Below are 21,282 nucleotides of genomic sequence, written 5' to 3'. Positions count from 1 at the left end.
AAAACCCTGCAGCGCTTTTAAAAAACACAGTTGAATAACAAAGAAAACTAATTCAGTTATAGTCAACAATTCTTAACAAGAAATGTATTAGTTAGCAGAGGATTGCACCCATTAGCAAAAGGATGATTAACCCCTCAATACCCGAAAACGGATATCAAATTAAGATTTAACGCTTTTATCACAGTCAAACACACTGTCACAGATCTGCTGTGACTGATTACCTCCCTCAAAAATGAATTTTGAAGACCCCTGAGCTCTCTAGAGACGTCCTGGATCAAGGAGGAAGAAACAGGAAGACTGTGCTAGAATTTTAACTGCGCAACAAGGCGCTAAAACAAGGTCCCTCCCACTCATATTACAACAGTGGGAGACCTGATATAACGGTTTCTATGCAGAAAATACGTTAGCCATGTGGAAAAAAATCATGCCCAAAAAGATTTATCACCAAAGTACCTCACAAAACGAATAACATGCCAGTAAACGTTTTAAAAACAACATTTTGAATGTCATGCAAAGTTATCACTAAGCCTGCTACCAGTCGCTTCCACTGCAGATAAGGCTTAAACATTATTTCAGTATTAACAGTATTTTCTCAGTCAAATTCTAGTCCCTAGAAAATAACTCAACTGCGCATACATTTATCAGCCTGATACCAGTCGCTACTACTGCATTTAAGGCTGTACTTACATCATATGGGTAACAGCAGTATTTTCTTAGTCAATTCCATTCCCAGAAAATAATGTACTGCACATACCTCATTTGCGGGGGACCCCGCATGCTATTCCCCTCTTTCTGAAGTTACCCTACTCCTCAGAATGTCGAGAACAGCCAGCGGATCTTAGTTACGTCTGCTAAGATCATAGAAAAACGCAGGCAGATTCTTCTCCAAATACTGCCTGAGATACAAAAAAAACGGCACACTCCGGTGTCATTTTAAAATAACAAACTTTTGATTGAAGAATAATTAAGTAAAAACTCCAACTCCTCTCGCGACCTCCTTCTTTGTTGAGGGTTGCAAGAGAATGACTGGATATGACATGTGAGGGGAGGAGCTATATAGCAGCTCTGCTTGGGTGATCCTCTTGCAACTTCCTGTTGGGAAGGAGAATATATCCCATAAGTAATGGATGACCCGTGGACTGAACACACTTAACAATAGAAAGCTGGATTAACAGAGATAATCCGCTTCTCAAATATCTATACCTGGGAAAAAAAACACAGAATTTAGATAGGAGCTGGATTTAGCCCAAGCTAATATCCGAGACACTTCTGTCACAACCTAAGGACTGATAGTCCTACTCTGATGATTTGACATACACCATAGTAGTGATATTGTTTGAAATACATTAAACGTCTCTTCTTCAAAGAGAAACTAACTGAAAAAATCTGAGAAAACACGGAGTTCTAAAATATCAAATGGTAATCTCACCTCCTGAGATTTCCAAACCCCTTGTGCTGACAGAGATCCTCAGACAGCCTCCCAACCAAAAAGACTCGCATCTGTAGAGATCATGGTCCAGGTTGAAAGAAACGAAGAGACCTGTAGAACTAAATGATGGTAATCTTAACCATCAAATCAAGAGATAAATATTAGGATTCGAAGATTTAAAATGTGAAATCCTAGAATCCCTGCACCATAATTCAGCATAAAAGACAGGAATGGTTCTTTCTATTGAAAATGAGCAAAGGGAATTAAATACAATGCTGTGGCCATAAGACCTAAAACTTCTATGCATATATAGCAATTGAAGGAAATAATAGAGACTAAAGGTACCGACAAACGGAACACAATAAAATTGTCCCTTGTCTGAAAGAGACAAAGAAAGTGACACAAGCTATCTGGAAACCTAAAAAAGGTGACCCTTGTGTGAGGAATCAAGAGCTTTTGAAAAAAAGATCCTCTAACTATGTCCTGAAGAGCAAGTGAATCATATGAGATTCCGCATCCTCAGAAAATAATCTGAATGAAAACAGAAAAATGAAAATATGCATTTATTGTATCTAATGAAAACAAATAATGCTATCACTGACCAAAAAAAGGCAGAATAGTTTGAATAAAACTCCAAAAAAAAACCATTTCTTAAAAATGGAACTGGAAGAAATACCCCAGAAGATTCCAGGTCTAAGCAGCGCTTGAACCCCATGGGTGCCCAGCCATGCTTCAACAGTACCCAAAATATATAGGACCCAAACACACTTAAAGAGAGTGTTAGCCTTACTGGAATAAAATCAAAGAAATTTGGACTGAATAGAACCAAATAAATTTCAAAGAAGTCTTAACCTGCCCCTTGCCAGCCAAGCTGGAATACGGCACGTACATCGCAATATTAGGGAGCTGATTTTGAACTGAAAAATTTCCAATTATAAACATGTTACTTGGGAAAGAATTCAGGAATTCGTTCCTTAATAAGAACAACCAAACTAGTATAAGCTTAAAGTTTTAGAATTTTTTTTTTTCTAGCTAAAATAGCTAAAGACATAGATAAACCCTAATTTTCGAAAATATTCAATAAAATGAAGACACAAATGAAATTATTAGCATGATAGTCCAATTAAAGGAACAGTCAATACAGTGGACTTGCATAATCAATAAATGCAAAACAACAAGACAAATGCAACAGCACCTAGTCTAGTAAATGTTGTCCCTTAAGAATGCTAAAATAAATCATAATCTGATACTTGATCTGAAAGTAAACAGAACAAAAAATGAAGCAATTGCAACATCCAAAAAAATCACAGGACCAAGAAAAGTACCTGAAACTAAATAATTTTCCATAAATAAGATACAACCATCTAAAGGAAAATAAATACTATTTTGCTATAGAAACAATAGCATAATTAGTAGGAGTAGAGATAGCCCCAATAAATTGGAGAACCCTCCAAATTGAATATAACTGCTGGCAAAGAATATAGTTTAAAACCTTTGAAGAAGGAATAAAAGAAAATTCTCAGCCTATTCCATTCCCTAGTATGAGGAATTGGAAAGAAAACTTCTGAAAACACAGAAGAATAAATAATCAGAAATAGTGTCAGCTAGTCTTAAATAACTAGTTACCTTAATATCCAAAATAATCAACACCTTTTCAACAAAGAACAAATGTACTTTAATAAAAAAAATAATAAAAAAGTAGATTTGTTAGTGTCAATATCTGATGAAGAAAATTCTGAAAGAGAAAAAACATCATCAGAGAAGGATAAAACAGTATGTTGTTGGTCATTTGAAACTTCAATAATTAAAAAAGAAGTGAAAAAGACCTAAAATTTTTATTAGAAGGCACGAAGTCAGACAAATCATTCTTATACATCTTCTAAATATTTCTTGTACATAAGATGTAAGAATGGCAATAAAGCATAAATACTAATGGATTCTGCATGTAAAAGTATAACATAATAACTTATTACAAACCATAGCTAAAGATAAACATTTATAACATTTAAAATAAATGAACTTAGCTTTGGTAGAACTGAACTCAGTTAAGCGTTTTTCCAGAAGTAGCTTTTGATCCAGGGTCAATCTGAGACATCTTGCAATATGTAATAGAAAAAACAACATATAAAGCAAAATTGATCAAATTCCTTAAATGACAGTTTCAGGAATGGGAAAAAAAATGCCAATGAACAAGCTTCTAGCAACCAGAAGCAATAAACAATGAGACTTAAATAATGTGGAGACAAAAATGACGCCCATATTTTTTTAGCGCCAAAAAAGACGCCCACACTATTTGGCGCCTAAATGCTTTGGCGCCAAAAATGACGCCACATCCGGTAACGCCGACATCATTGGTGCAAAAAAAGTCAAAAAAATGACACACATACAAACAACTTCCGGTGACAAGTATGACGCCGGAAATGACTAAGAATTTTTTTGCGCCAAAAAAGTCTGCGCCAAGAATGACGCAATAAAATGAAGCATTTTCAGCCCCTGCGAGCCTAACAGCCCACAGGAAAAAAAGTCTAATTTTAAAGGTAAGAAAAATGTAATATTCAAATGCATTATCCCAAATAATGAAACTGACTGTCTGAAATAAGGAACGTTGAACATCCTGGGACAAGGCAAATAAATGTTTGAATACATATATTTAGAACTTTATATAAAAGTGCCCAACCATAGCTTAGAGTGTCACAGAAAAACAGAATTTATGTTTACCTGATAAATTACTTTCTCCAACGGTGTGTCCGGTCCACGGCGTCATCCTTACTTGTGGGATATTCTCTTCCCCAACAGGAAATGGCAAAGAGCCCAGCAAAGCTGGTCACATGATCCCTCCTAGGCTCCGCCTACCCCAGTCATTCGACCGACGTTAAGGAGGAATATTTGCATAGGAGAAACCATATGGTACCGTGGTGACTGTAGTTAAAGAAAATAAATTATCAGACCTGATTAAAAAAACCAGGGCGGGCCGTGGACCGGACACACCGTTGGAGAAAGTAATTTATCAGGTAAACATAAATTCTGTTTTCTCCAACATAGGTGTGTCCAGTCCACGGCGTCATCCTTACTTGTGGGAACCAATACCAAAGCTTTAGGACACGGATGAAGGGAGGGAGCAAATCAGGTCACCTAAATGGAAGGCACCACGGCTTGCAAAACCTTTCTCCCAAAAATAGCCTCAGAAGAAGCAAAAGTATCAAACTTGTAAAATTTGGTAAAAGTGTGCAGTGAAGACCAAGTCGCTGCCCTACATATCTGATCAACAGAAGCCTCGTTCTTGAAGGCCCATGTGGAAGCCACAGCCCTAGTGGAATGAGCCGTGATTCTTTCGGGAGGCTGCCGTCCGGCAGTCTCGTAAGCCAATCTGATGATGCTTTTAATCCAAAAAGAGAGAGAGGTAGAAGTTGCTTTTTGACCTCTCCTTTTACCGGAATAAACAACAAACAAGGAAGATGTTTGTCTAAAATCCTTTGTAGCATCTAAATAGAATTTTAGAGCGCGAACAACATCCAAATTGTGCAACAAACGTTCCTTCTTTGAAACTGGTTTCGGACACAGAGAAGGTACGATAATCTCCTGGTTAATGTTTTTGTTAGAAACAACTTTTGGAAGAAAACCAGGTTTAGTACGTAAAACCACCTTATCTGCATGGAACACCAGATAAGGAGGAGAACACTGCAGAGCAGATAATTCTGAAACTCTTCTAGCAGAAGAAATTGCAACTAAAAACAAAACTTTCCAAGATAATAACTTAATATCAACGGAATGTAAGGGTTCAAACGGAACCCCCTGAAGAACTGAAAGAACTAAGTTGAGACTCCAAGGAGGAGTCAAAGGTTTGTAAACAGGCTTAATTCTAACCAGAGCCTGAACAAAGGCTTGAACATCTGGCACAGCTGCCAGCTTTTTGTGAAGTAACACAGACAAGGCAGAAATCTGTCCCTTCAGGGAACTAGCAGATAATCCTTTTTCCAGTCCTTCTTGAAGGAAGGATAGAATCTTAGGAATCTTAACCTTGTCCCAAGGGAATCCTTTAGATTCACACCAACTGATATATTTTTTCCAAATTTTGTGGTAAATCTTTCTAGTTACAGGCTTTCTGGCCTGAACAAGAGTATCGATAACAGAATCTGAGAACCCTTGCTTCGATAAGATCAAGCGTTCAATCTCCAAGCAGTCAGCTGGAGTGAAACCAGATTCGGATGTTCGAACGGACCCTGAACAAGAAGGTCTCATCTCAAAGGTAGCTTCCAAGGTGGAGCCGATGACATATTCACCAGATCTGCATACCAAGTCCTGCGTGGCCACGCAGGAGCTATCAAGATCACCGACGCCCTCTCCTGATTGATCCTGGCTACCAGCCTGGGGATGAGAGGAAACGGCGGGAACACATAAGCTAGTTTGAAGGTCCAAGGTGCTACTAGTGCATCCACTAGAGCCGCCTTGGGATCCCTGGATCTGGACCCGTAGCAAGGAACTTTGAAGTTCTGACGAGAGGCCATCAGATCCATGTCTGGAATGCCCCACAGCTGAGTGACTTGGGCAAAGATTTCCGGATGGAGTTCCCACTCCCCCGGATGCAATGTCTGACGACTCAGAAAATCCGCTTCCCAATTTTCCACTCCTGGGATGTGGATAGCAGACAGGTGGCAGGAGTGAGACTCCGCCCATAGAATGATTTTGGTCACTTCTTCCATCGCTAGGGAACTCCTTGTTCCCCCCTGATGGTTGATGTACGCAACAGTTGTCATGTTGTCTGATTGAAACCGTATGAACTTGGCCCTCGCTAGCTGAGGCCAAGCCTTGAGAGCATTGAATATCGCTCTCAGTTCCAGAATATTTATCGGTAGAAGAGATTCTTCCCGAGACCAAAGACCCTGAGCTTTCAGGGATCCACAGACCGCGCCCCAGCCCATCAGACTGGCGTCGGTCGTGACGATGACCCACTCCGGTCTGCGGAATGTCATCCCTTGTGACAGGTTGTCCAGGGACAGCCACCAACGGAGTGAGTCTCTGGTCCTCTGATTTACTTGTATCTTCGGAGACAAGTCTGTATAGTCCCCATTCCACTGACTGAGCATGCACAGTTGTAATGGTCTTAGATGAATGCGCGCAAAAGGAACTATGTCCATTGCCGCTACCATCAAACCGGTCACTTCCATGCACTGCGCTATGGAAGGAAGAGGAACGGAATGAAGTATTTGACAAGAGTTTAGAAGTTTTGTTTTTCTGGCCTCTGTCAGAAAAATCCTCATTTCTAAGGAGTCTATTATTGTTCCCAAGAAGGGAACCCTTGTTGACGGAGATAGAGAACTCTTTTCCACGTTCACTTTCCATCCGTGAGATCTGAGAAAGGCCAGGACAATGTCCGTGTGAGCCTTTGCTTGAGGAAGGGACGACGCTTGAATCAGAATGTCGTCCAAGTAAGGTACTACAGCAATGCCCCTTGGTCTTAGCACAGCTAGAAGGGACCCTAGTACCTTTGTGAAAATCCTTGGAGCAGTGGCTAATCCGAAAGGAAGCGCCACGAACTGGTAATGCTTGTCCAGGAATGCGAACCTTAGGAACCGATGATGTTCCTTGTGGATAGGAATATGTAGATACGCATCCTTTAAATCCACTGTGGTCATGAATTGACCTTCCTGGATGGAAGGAAGAATAGTTCGAATGGTTTCCATCTTGAACGATGGAACCTTGAGAAACTTGTTTAAGATCTTGAGATCCAAGATTGGTCTGAACGTTCCCTCTTTTTTGGGAACTATGAACAGATTGGAGTAGAACCCCATCCCTTGTTCTCTTAATGGAACAGGATGAATCACTCCCATTTTTAACAGGTCTTCTACACAATGTAAGAATGCCTGTCTTTTTATGTGGTCTGAAGACAATTGAGACCTGTGGAACCTCCCCCTTGGGGGAAGCCCCTTGAATTCCAGAAGATAACCTTGGGAGACTATTTCTAGCGCCCAAGGATCCAGAACATCTCTTGCCCAAGCCTGAGCGAAGAGAGAGAGTCTGCCCCCCACCAGATCCGGTCCCGGATCGGGGGCCAACATTTCATGCTGTCTTGGTAGCAGTGGCAGGTTTCTTGGCCTGCTTTCCCTTGTTCCAGCCTTGCATTGGTCTCCAAGCTGGCTTGGCTTGAGAAGTATTACCCTCTTGCTTAGAGGACGTAGCACTTTGGGCTGGTCCATTTCTACGAAAGGGACGAAAATTAGGTTTATTTTTTGCCTTGAAAGGCCGATCCTGAGGAAGGGCGTGGCCCTTACCCCCAGTGATATCAGAGATAATCTCTTTCAAGTCAGGGCCAAACAGCGTTTTCCCCTTGAAAGGAATGTTAAGTAGCTTGTTCTTGGAAGACGCATCAGCTGACCAAGATTTCAACCAAAGCGCTCTGCGCGCCACAATAGCAAACCCAGAATTCTTAGCCGCTAACCTAGCCAATTGCAAAGTGGCGTCTAGGGTGAAAGAATTAGCCAATTTGAGAGCATTGATTCTGTCCATAATCTCCTCATAAGGAGGAGAATCACTATCGACCGCCTTTATCAGCTCATCGAACCAGAAACATGCGGCTGTAGCTACAGGGACAACGCATGAAATTGGTTGTAGAAGGTAACCCTGCTGAACAAACATCTTTTTAAGTAAACCTTCTAATTTTTTATCCATAGGATCTTTGAAAGCACAACTATCCTCTATGGGTATAGTGGTGCGTTTGTTTAAAGTGGAAACCGCTCCCTCGACCTTGGGGACTGTCTGCCATAAGTCCTTTCTGGGGTCGACCATAGGAAACAATTTTTTAAATATGGGGGGAGGGACGAAAGGAATACCGGGCCTTTCCCATTCTTTATTAACAATGTCCGCCACCCGCTTGGGTATAGGAAAAGCTTCTGGGAGCCCCGGGACCTCTAGGAACTTGTCCATTTTACATAGTTTCTCTGGGATGACCAACTTGTCACAATCATCCAGAGTGGATAATACCTCCTTAAGCAGAATGCGGAGATGTTCCAACTTAAATTTAAACGAAATCACATCAGGTTCAGCTTGTTGAGAAATGTTCCCTGAATCAGTAATTTCTCCCTCAGACAAAACCTCCCTGGCCCCATCAGACTGGGTTAGGGGCCCTTCAGAACCATTATTATCAGCGTCGTCATGCTCTTCAGTATCTAAAACAGAGCAGTCGCGCTTACGCTGATAAGTGTTCATTTTGGCTAAAATGTTTTTGACAGAATTATCCATTACAGCCGTTAATTGTTGCATAGTAAGGAGTATTGGCGCGCTAGATGTACTAGGGGCCTCCTGAGTGGGCAAGACTCGTGTAGACGAAGGAGGGAATGATGCAGTACCATGCTTACTCCCCTCACTTGAGGAATCATCTTGGGCATCATTGTCATTGTCACATAAATCACATTTATTTAAATGAATAGGAATTCTGGCTTCCCCACATTCAGAACACAGTCTATCTGGTAGTTCAGACATGTTAAACAGGCATAAACTTGATAACAAAGTACAAAAAACGTTTTAAAATAAAACCGTTACTGTCACTTTAAATTTTAAACTGAACACACTTTATTACTGCAATTGCGAAAAAATATGAAGGAATTGTTCAAAATTCACCAAATTTTCACCACAGTGTCTTAAAGCCTTCAAAGTATTGCACACCAAATTTGGAAGCTTTAACCCTTAAAATAACGGAACCGGAGCCGTTTTTAACTTTAACCCCTTTACAGTCCCTGGTATCTGCTTTGCTGAGACCCAACCAAGCCCAAAGGGGAATACGATACCAAATGACACCTTCAGAAAGTCTTTTCTAAGTATCAGAGCTCCTCTCACATGCGACTGCATGTCATGCCTCTCAAAAACAAGTGCGCAACACCGGCGCGAAAATGAGGCTCTGCCTATGATTTTGGAAAGCCCCTAAGAATAAGGTGTCTAAAACAGTGCCTGCCGATATTATATCAAAATACCCAGAATAAATGATTCCTCAAGGCTAAATATGTGTTAATAATGAATCGATTTAGCCCAGAAAAAGTCTACAGTCTTAATAAGCCCTTGTGAAGCCCTTATTTACGATCTTAATAAACATGGCTTACCGGATCCCATAGGGAAAATGACAGCTTCCAGCATTACATCGTCTTGTTAGAATGTGTCATACCTCAAGCAGCAAGAGACTGCTCACTGTTCCCCCAACTGAAGTTAATTGCTCTCAACAGTCCTGTGTGGAACAGCCATGGATTTTAGTGACGGTTGCTAAAATCATTTTCCTCATACAAACAGAAATCTTCATCTCTTTTCTGTTTCTGAGTAAATAGTACATACCAGCACTATTTCAAAATAACAAACTCTTGATTGAATAATAAAAACTACAGTTAAACACTAAAAAACTCTAAGCCATCTCCGTGGAGATGTTGCCTGTACAACGGCAAAGAGAATGATTGGGGTAGGCGGAGCCTAGGAGGGATCATGTGACCAGCTTTGCTGGGCTCTTTGCCATTTCCTGTTGGGGAAGAGAATATCCCACAAGTAAGGATGACGCCGTGGACCGGACACACCTATGTTGGAGAAATAAGACTTACTTACCCCAGGACACTCATCTACATGTTTGTAGAAAGCCAAACCAGTACTGAAACGAGAATCAGCAGAGGTAATGGTATATATATGAGTATATCGTCGATCTGAAAAGGGAGGTAAGAGATGAATCTCTACGACCGATAACAGAGAACCTATGAAATAGACCCCGTAGAAGGAGATCATTGAATTCAAATAGGCAATACTCTCCTCACATCCCTCTGACATTCACTGCACTCTGAGAGGAAAACCGGGCTCCAACCTGCTGTGGAGCGCATATCAACGTAGAATCTAGCACAAACTTACTTCACCACCTCCATAGGAGGCAAAGTTTGTAAAACTGATTTGTGGGTGTGGTGAGGTGTGTATTTATAGGCATTTTGAGGTTTGGGAAACTTTGCCCCTCCTGGTAGGAATGTATATCCCATACGTCACTAGCTCATGGACTCTTGCTAATTACATGAAAGAAACATAATTTTAAACACCTTTCCAATTTACTTCTTTGATCAAATGTTTTTTATTTTCTTGTTATCCTTTGTTAAAAAGCAGGAAGGTAAATTCAGGAATGTGCACGTGTCTCCAGCACTATATGGCAGCAATTTTGCAACAATGTTATACATTAGCAAGACCACTAGATGGCAGCACTATTTCCTGTCATGTAGTGCTCCAGACCTTTACATGCTACCTATCTAGATATCTCTTCAACAAAGAATAACATGAGAACACAAATTTGTTATAAAGAAACAAATTGGAAACTTTTTCTAAAATTATATTCTCTATCTGAACAATAAAAGAAAAAAAATGTAGGTTTCATTTCCCTTTAAAAAAAACACCTTTTCAGGAACACCCTTTGCTTATTTTTTTATTGCACGGCACAGCCGACACTGCCCAATTAATTTTTATGCTCCAATTATTTTCACGTGCACATGCAAGATTATGCCATCTAGCTCAAAAGTGCGCCTGAATTGACACTTTTGCAAGTTGGTGGATGCATCATTTATTCATTTTGTACATCTCCGAACACACACACAAAAGACTTTAAAATAGGGGGAAAAAATGGTATCAGATAAAATCACTGGCATTAAGAATCCAATATAAAGTAAATGAATACACACACACACAACCTCACAGCTTTTATAAAAAAAGGGAGACTTTTTTTTTAAAAAAAAAAAAGTAAAAAAAAAATACTTATGCAATGTGTTGAGACCAAGTTGTTAAAGATATTTTAAAATTTACCATAATTTAAATATAAAGAAAAACAAAATCACAACACCAAATTCTTGCTTTGGTAAATAACTACATTTGAACACTGAGGTTTAAAGTAAATAATTTAGAGCGTTAGAATCTGTGCTCTACAAATAAATGATAATTATCATCATCAACAACATGGAATTAAATCTAGATTTTAAAGATGTGACGTTTGAAAAGGTAACTATGTTAGACGTACAATGTCAACAGGAAGGTGCAGACTCCACATAGCACGGGAAATGACAGACCCTATTAACCTTGATGAATAACATGGCGAAGTAATGAGACAGACTTCTCATTGAATTAAATATATAATGGGTGATTATCTATAACATAAAGCTAATGGTGCACCTAATGGTATCATGGAATACCATTTAATGCTATTAACGCTACAACACAAAAACAGAAAACAAAACCACTCTCCAGATTTTAGATTATTCTACAAAATCCTACAACACACAGTTGCAAGGTCTACTTGATCTACTCTGCATTTGTCTGTATATGGACTTATAGTAAACTCTGCTTATAACTACTATGAACCCGGCAGGTACTTTGCTCTGTCATAATTAAACCACTCATCATGGTTACCATTTCTTGAAATCATTTAAAGGGTTCTTGGCTATCCTCAAGAGTAATTCTTTAAAAAGTGGTAAAAAAAATAAGGCCCTTACCACAAACAGGTTTTAAGCAAACAATAGCACATAAATGCAAACTGTCACATGCAAATGCAGCCAATCTATTCTACAGCATTTAGAAAACCTAAGTTACAGATTTTGCTTTTTTCCCATTCTAAGGAGTGTGATAAAAAGTAAAAAAAAACTTTTAGACAAAAGCAACAGTTTTAATGTCCCTTTAATGCAATTATATAATGCCAATAAAGCAGGAGTTTAGCCACTTGTAATTATAAAATGCCCTAATAAATGATAGAATTATTGCATTTACATCTCTTTACTCAAACTCTTTTAGCTTGCCGACATGTTAATATTCACAGTACTGGTCTTGCAGAAACGTGTCTTACTCTTTCACTGTCTTTATTCTATGCAAGAACCCTTGTTTGCAATAATAACAACAAAGATACACTTTTAAACACCTGATGGCAGTAGTATTTACAACAATGTATAACACTGCTGCCATATAGTGCTCTAGACATGCTTGCTCCTGAGCATATTGAGATATGTTCTTCAAAGAAGGATTCCAAGAAAACAAACTAAATTTGTTTATAAGTTGAATGCTCTATTCGAACCAAGAAAGTTTAATTTCATGCAACTTTCATGTAGCTTTAACATCACACATTGTCAGTCAGGCTGTTGGGACACCCAGGGAGGTCAACACCTTTTCCTTAGAACCACAAGAGTTAAAACACATAGTTAAAGTGAGCTCCAGAACAACAATGCACTGCTAATCCTGAGCTTGCCACAATCAGTGATTGTACATACTGTATATGTCACCCCTGATTGGCACAACAGCCATGCTCAGTTCCCAATCAATAGTGCATTGCTGATTCAGAGCTGACTTTAACTCTTTCACTATCAGGACTTGAGAAAAACGTGCCCAAAATACCAGAATTCAAGGTATTGATTCTAGGCCATTTTGGTATATTTCATGCCACAAATTCACCGCCAAATTTGATCAAATAAAAATATCGTTATTTTTTTCCACAAACTTTGGGTTTCTCACTGAAATTATTTACATACTACTTGTGCAATCATGGCAGAAATGGTTGTAAAAGCTTCTCTTCTCTGGGATTTCCTTTGTTCAGAAATAGACATATGGCTTTGCTATTGTTTTTGGGTAATTAGAAGGCCACTAATTGCAGCTGTGCAGCACACTTCTATTATTACCATCAGTGAAGGGGTTAATTAGGTAGCTTGTAAGGTTAATCTTAGCTTTAGTGTAGAGATTACCCTTTCACCTGACACTTCCCACCCCCTGATCTCTCCCAAACAGGCTTTTTTTTTTTATACATTTTTTCCCCTGCAGGGTAGGATATCCCCAAACCCTCCAACCTCCCTGTTCCCTCCCAAACAGCCCTCTAATCCTACCCCCCTCTAACTAGAGTCTGTCATCTTAGGTACTGGCAGCTGACAAAGTAACCTTGAATAATGCAAAGAAAACCAGTTCATATTCATTTTTAAAACACAATACTAATGTTTTAAAGTGAAGGTAAACTTTAAAAAAACAACAGGATTTTATTCATCAAATACCATTAAAAACAGGGGCACTTTCATTCATCAAAGTTTAGAAGGCAGCCATTTTGATTAAAAACTTACCTTTGTTTTTTTCACAGCCAGGGCAGCTTCCCCCACCCGGAGAACCTCTCTTCACACGTCATCAATGACTAGTCCAGCTTCCTCCAATCACGGCATGGCCTCAGGCAATGACTACCCTGGGGGGAAAGCCGTGATTGGAGGAAGCTGGATTAGTCATTGATGACATGTGAAGAGAGGATCTCCGGGTGGGGGAAGCTGCTTTGGCTGTGCAAAGAAGAGAGGTAAGTTTTTAATCAAAACGGCTGCTTTGTAAACTTTGATGAATGAAAGTGCCCCTGTTTTTAATAGTATTTTTAAAAAACGGCTTTCATTCAAAGTTTACCTTCACTTTAACTTAGCAAGAGTTCAGAAATCAATATTTGGTGGAAAAACCCTTTATTAATATAACAGTTCTATGGCTTCTATTTCAAACGAGGCAAAGCTGTGAAGAGTAGTCTAAACCATTTCTATTAAACCATATGCTTTAATAAGAAAAATAAACATGGCTTCCAGTATGAAGAGATAAATTGGCAGGGGAAGCATGAATATTTATAATTTGTATGATATCCTGTGGTCTAGACTCAAGTAAGAATTCAACAAAAAATGATGGTCTATGAAATCGTTTCTGGCTTTTTTCACACTATTGTGAAAAGGCTCCCAGAAAAGGAAATTGAGAAGTCTCTTTCTACAAAGGCCTCTGAGTACTTTGTTAATCTATTATTTTAGGCAGTTATATTCTAAGTTTAGTTTAATCATTTTAAATGTACTCAATTTATATATAAAGTAAATGGATATGGATACTGTCACTTCATTAATATAAGCACATTAAGAAATAATAGCTTGGAATTATTCAAAATCAACTTTAAAAAGGGGTGATGACAGATTGTGCTGTGCTTTGCGTACTATATAAAACATTTTTCTCCAGTTTGGCCAAAACCTCCATGCAAAAATATTTGGCAGCCATTATTCCTGGGAATTATATTCCTGGCCACTAAGAATAATGAAAGGAGATACCAGGGCTAGACCACTCTTTAGAGATTTTAGAGACTGTATCAAGAACCATAAAAACCTCTGCTGACTTAGCAGTATATTTAAAAACAAAAAAGCTCATTAATTGCTTATCCACAGAAACCCTAGGATCCTGAACTCCTAAAGTACATAAAACTTATTTTAATAGAGTGATAAACTGTTTTAAAAATGAACAGAAAAAAAGATGATTCTGTATCTTGATCAGATACAGACGCCTGATCATCCAAAAATACCTCACCATCTGAGGACAAATCAGGATCTGAAACATGCAGCTTAACAGATTTTAATCTATTACAGTCAGATAAGTTTCTAGAGGAGGGATCAGAAACCGACATTTTAGGCTTACTTGGAGGAGGCATAGACGCCAACATTTCAAACACAGTAGAGCCTACAAAATCTTTAAAACCTGCAGCTCAAACTGAAGAAACTCCCCTTTATGAAACAAACAGAAGAAGGATACCTTTAGAAGCAAAAGCAGCATTAGTCTGATTAGAATGTATTAAATAATCCATACAACAATTGCAAAGCTTAGCAAGGCATAACATCAATAAGCTTGCAAAAAACACACCTAATATCAGTAGCAAAGTGTACAGTGGTTCTAGCTTCTAAGGAACAGAGATAATGCGCACAAACAAGACAGCAAGCGATGAATAAAAATAATGCACGCAACAATTTTAGTACAATGCACCAAACACATAGAACACTGTAAGAAGTCGACACACACTAACCAAATTAAAGAGTTCAAAATTAACCGGCAATCGCTATAAATATGGGGCGAATTGAAGAATATAAGGCAGCCCAATTTTACATACAGAATGTTTAATAAAAAAAAAAAAAAGCCTGTCACAATAGTCCCCTGGCTATGACGTACAACACTACTAATATCCTATAGGCTAAGTGAGTGCCCACACGCACACTACTGGACTTGCCATCTGCAGAAAAAAACCCTGCTTCCAGTAGATAGATAATCTATTGCTGTACATGTAACAGCAGATGATACATATATGTGGAGTATAAAGATGATCCAACAGGAGGAGGCTAGGGACCTGTCCCAGCAACACCTGTGGCAGGCCTGTAACAAGCTCTTACAGGGTGAAATTGTGAAACTGCCCAATATTCCATAAAAACTTCCCTCTGTCCAAACAGTAGCACTCTGAGGGGAAAATGTGAATCAAATCTGTCTGAGGACCCCTCTCACAGAAGAACTAGAGCACATCCATTCTTCACCTTCCTTCTGCAGGGGTAAAGATAAGACTGGTTTACCAGTGAGGTGGGAGGGTTTGTAAGTGCTCTTGGAGTTTTGGGAATCTTTGCCTCTTCCTAGTGGCCAAGGGTATAATTCCCAGAAATAATGGTTTTGGACCCCTACCACCTTTATGAAAGCAATGTTTTATATTAGTGTTTGCATGCTTTTATTTTATTGGGCTTAATAAAAATCAAGCATATTCAGTTGCTATAATAACATTTGAGATTACTAACAAGTAAATGCTAGGACAGGGCTTATAAAAAAACATAAGACCAACAAACAAATTTCAAAATTGACTTAAATTTTCTGGCTCCGTGTATCATGTGATAGCCATCAGCCAATCAGACTCATATATACTCTAAAATTGTTGCACTTACTCAGTAGGAGCTAGTGCCCCAAAAAGTATGAATATAAAAAGACTATGCACAGTTTGATAATGGAAGTAAATTGAAAACTCTTAAAACTGAATGCTTTATCTGAATCAATAAAGATTAATTTCGAGTTTAGTGTCCATTTAACAAAGGGAAGTATCACTTAATAAACAACTAACTTATGCAACAAAAAATTTCTCTTTAGATATGTTAACTTATAATCATTGACATTTTAGTTTTTTTTTTTTTTTAAATATGCTACAGAGCAGTTGAAGGGCTTGGAAGAAAATCTGAAGGAAAATGAGACTATAAAAGAAGAAAGAAAATACATTTAGACTTTCAGTGAGCTCCAGTTTCGCTAAGATTGGCCAGGTTACAGTAAAGTAACAGACCCATAGACACAATCTGAATGCTGGGAGAAGATGAATGAAGCAACCTGCAGATAGCGTCAGCAGATCTCCAAACAAAGAACTTGAATAGTGCAAGAATCTAGGTATTGTGACAATCGGCTTCAAAATATGACTAGGGGAATGTTTCAAGGGAAAACGATATCATCCACAAAGTGTAGGCTCAGCAGCAGCAATGCACTACTTGGAGATACAACAAACAGTTCTGGTGAGCCAATGACAACAGCCAAATGTGTGCAGTCACCAATCACCAGCTAGCTCCCAGTAGTGCATTGCTGCTCCTGAGACTACATAGGTATAATAAACAAAGGATACAAAGAGAATGAAGCAACTTTGATAATAGAAGTAAATTGGAAAGTTGTTGAAAAGTCCATGCATGTATCTGAATCATGACCGTTTAAATTTTGACTTTACTGTCCACTCTCTAATAATCTCCTGCCTTGACTATTGCAACTCCATCCTCTCTGGCCTCCCCCTAGCTGTGCCTACCTTCCTTAAAATCCATAATAAATGCCTCTGCCATACTGATCTCCCTTTAACGTTGCTCCTCATATGCTGCAGCTCTCTGCCAATCCCATCATGGGCTTCCTCTAACCCCCAAAATAAAACACAAAATCCTGACTGACAATCAAGGCTCTCAATAACACTTGTTCCCCCCTATATCTCCGACCCTCATGTCCAAATACTCTTCCTCCTGTTCCCTTCACTCTGCTCACAACCTTCTCCTCTAGTTACCCCTTCACATTCTGTCTACAAGGCTTCTCCAGAATGTCCCCTATCTTGTGGAACTCTCTGCCTCACTCCACAAGACTCTCCCCTAGTTTTCAAACTTTCAAGCGCTCCTTAAAGTTTCTACTGTTCAGGGATACATACAATATATACTAACATTTTATTATCTTACTTCCTCTCCTCCTTTTGTCATCCCCTTGATCCACCTTAGCATGTAAGCCTAAAAGCCCAGCTGTTTTGTAGATAACCTTCAAGAGAACCAATTTAAGCAATTCTTGGCAGGGCCATCTATCCATTTGTCTCCCATAATTGTTACCTTGTATATTAGGCCTATGTTTATTGCACTGCAGTATCTGGTGGCACTCTAAAAATAACTGATAATACTGTCCCTTTAAGAACCTCAAGTGACTGAACTGTATTAGGTCTTAAAGGGCATCTTTATATAATATACTTTCGCAAACAAATATACATAAAAAAAAAAAAAAAAAACTATTGCAATGTTTTTTTTTTTTTACTTGAACTATCCATTATAAACTGCCAAAAAGCAGATTTGTATTTACAACTGAGAATTTCAGAGAGGGAGCTAGAGAAGACTGGACTTGTAAAGTTGAAGATAAGCAGTTATTGCAATCAATATTGTGTTTAACTTAGGATGAGGAACCCATAACAAAACAATTTTTTTCGGTACACCCAAGTGCACACAACTGAATCAAACAATGGAAATGCTGGTTAACAGCTGTGATTATTTTCTGAGAACCTGGCCTGTTGGGGGTTTACTATTAGACACAGTGAAAAGAGGCCTCTAATGATTTAAGTAAAAGCTATGGAAAAAGCAGATCAACACAATATATACTGAACTTAATGGACACTAAACCCATTTTTTTTCTTTCATGATTCAGATAGAGCATGCAATTTTAAGCAACTTTCTAATTTACTCCTATTATTTTTCTTCTTCGTTCTCTTGCTATCTTTATTTGAAAAAGAAGGCACCTAAGCTAAGGAGCCAGACAGACAGTTGTTTATTGCCACCAATTAGCAATCATAACCCAGGTTGTGAACCAAAAATGGTCCGGCTGTTTCTTATCCTAGAGGAGTTTGCAAAGGTCAGCTATTATAAGCTGAACTTCTCTAAAACCATCGCATATGCGCTAAATATTCCGGACATAGATGTCCAGTCGTTAACAGCCCGGTTATCCTTCCAGTGGTCCACGGATGGGATACAACATCTGGGTGTTTATCTTTCCCATGATATCCCCACGGTCATCTCTAGTAATTGTGCCCCTCTCTTTCATAAATTTAAGACCCTATTGAAGCAATGGGACTCCCCATTTCTATCTTAGTGGGGGCGTATAGCTGCGGTAAAAATGAATTTACTCCCCAAAATAACATATCTTTTCCGCCGTCTCCCAATTCCCATTCCCAAACCTTTACTAATTCAACTCCAAAGGATACGTAATCTTTTCATTTGGAAGGGAAAACGGTCGAGAATGGCGGTAAAATACCTATATAATCTGATTTTGGCAGGGGGGGGGGCGCTCTCCCTAATATTATCAAATATCATGAAGCAGCGAGACTAGCCCATTTATCAGCTTGGGGTGACCATCAGTTAAAGGGACACTGTACCCAAAAATTTTCTTTTGTAATTCAGAAAGAGCATGCAATTTTAAGCAACTTTCTAATTTACTCCTATTATCAATTTTTCTTCGTTCTCTTGCTATCATTATTTGAAAAAGAAGGCATCTAAGCTTTTTTTTGGTTTCAGTACTCTGGACAGCACTTTTTTATTGGTGGATGAATTTATCCACCAATCAGCAAGGACAACCCAGGTTGTTCACCAAAAATGGGCCGGCATCTAAACTTACATTCTTGCATTTCAAATAAAGATACCAAGAGAAAGAAGAAAATTTGATAATAGGAGTAAATTAGAAAGTTGCTTAAAATTTCATTATCAATCTGAATCACGAAAGAAAATTTTTGGGTACAGTGTCCCTTTAACTAGCAGATGGGCGGCCATAGAACAAAACTCTATACTCTCGGGGATCCCCTTGCACTATTTAATCTGGATTCCTAAACAGGTTAGGTGCTCGACTATCTCTGAGAATTACATAGTACAGGCAAATCTCAGATTCTGGGACAAAGTTCGTCATTCTGCCGTATATCTCCGCACCCTTCCCCTATTCATCCTTTGGCTGGCCTCTTACAAGCCTTACCAAACTCACACTTAGAGTGGTGGGAGGAACAGGGGTTCCTGACTGTGTCAGACCTATGGGTTGTTGGGTCTACCATGTCAGTAGCTGCTTTTCAATCTAGGTTTCCACATAGGCCTCTATTTCATTTTGAATTTTATAGACTAAAGAGCTTCCTGAGATCTTGGGGGTTCCTTGGTGCCCCTCTTAGATCCTGTACTAGGTGGGAGAGAAGATGGAATCCGGAGAAGCGCGTCTCTAGGGTATTCTCTATGGCCTACTCAGATATTCTGAATATGCCTGTCTTTTATAAGACTCCCCAAGTTAAGCAATGGGAGAGAGTGCTTGGATTTGAGGCATCGGAGGAGCTCTGGTCTAGAGCCATATTGTACACCAAGAAAGCTATACACAATGTTACCTATCTGGAATTGTTTCACAAACTTTTATTCCAATGGCATTTGACCCCTCTTAGATTATTTCAAATTTCTCATTTTCACTCCCCCTTGTGCTGGAGGGGCTGTGGGAGACTAGGTTCTGTGGTTCATATGTGGTGGTCTTGCCCCAAAATCCATAGGCTTTCTATGTTGTAGGCGGTTTGGAGTAAGTTGGGGGGACCATGCTCAGAAGGGTCTGTTCCATATGTTCTCTGAGAGGCTGCCAGCCCAAGTTCTCAATTTATGTATATACCTATTTACAGCAGTCAAATTGGCTATAGCCAGATCCTGGCATCAGCCTAAAAGCCCATGGTGGCCTCTAGTCCTTACAATTATGTCACATATGGAGTCTATGGAATGCCCCATCTTTGCGGCTAATAACAAAATTGATATACATTGCCAGAGCTGGGAACTCTGGAGACAATGCCTTGAGTCAGGGGGGACCCAGCGTACTTAATACAATAGGTAAGCGCTTTCACCTATCACTAAGTCAGTATCAGTCTGCCGGGGAACTACCCCCTTTGAACCCCCCTTACCCCCCCCCCCCTTTTTTTTCTCTCCCTTTCCTTTTCTCTCCTACTTCCCACCCATTCTCTATACATTCTTCATACCTTTTTCATCTCTTTCTCTCTTTGTTCTATCTTCTTCCAGAGTCAAGAATACTTTTGTTAAAGTTTTTCCTGGAGTATCTGAATGTTTATGGGGCCATGGTTCTTAGTTAATATTCTTATCGTGCAGGTGTATTTATGTTACTACAGTGCATGCATTGTTTGTTTATTATGTATGATTTATAGGGTGTGATTCAATATAGGTCTTTGATGTTTAAATAACTTTGTAGTTCATGACATTGTACAGAGTGAGGGGTTATTGGGATACATACAATTTCTTTGTTGACCTTTTATAATGAGGTTTATCTTACACCCCACTGTAACGTATATTTTGTATTTTTGAAAACATTTTCAATAAAAAATATTTAAACAAAAATGGTCCGGCTTCTAAACTTACATTCTTGCTTTTCAAATAAAGATAGCAAGAGAATGAAGAAAAATTGACAATAGGAGTAAATAAGAAAGTTGCTTAAAATTGCATGCTCTATCTGTATCACGAAAGAAACAAAATCGGGTTCAGTGTCCCTTTATGTTTCAAAATGCGTAAAAAAGATAAATATATTTAGACAATAGAGAAAAAAAAAGTTAGTTCATAATGTTCATCTAAAAAGACTGAAGATGATGAGGCTCACGATAACCTGTGTGTAGTTTTAATAAAAAAAAATTCTTCTTAAGTCTTTCATTTAGTTGTAATAAGTTTGATAAACAGTTGAACTGAGCAGAGATTAAAGAGACACTCAAGTCAAAATTAAACTTTTATTAATATAGATAGAGCACCCAA

General features: G+C 38.9%; 1 protein-coding gene across 1 annotated transcript in view; it reads right to left on the bottom strand.

The window, feature by feature from the left end:
* Positions 1 to 21,282, bottom strand: part of ATAD3A (ATPase family AAA domain containing 3A) — a 273,671-nt gene that overhangs the window by 97,759 nt on the left and 154,630 nt on the right. The window lies entirely within an intron of this gene.

Source organism: Bombina bombina, chromosome 8, assembly GCF_027579735.1.
Source record: "Bombina bombina isolate aBomBom1 chromosome 8, aBomBom1.pri, whole genome shotgun sequence".
Taxonomy (NCBI): Eukaryota; Metazoa; Chordata; class Amphibia; order Anura; family Bombinatoridae; genus Bombina; species Bombina bombina.
Note: the sequence above shows the minus strand (reverse complement) of the source record. Positions and strands in the feature narration are given on the sequence as shown.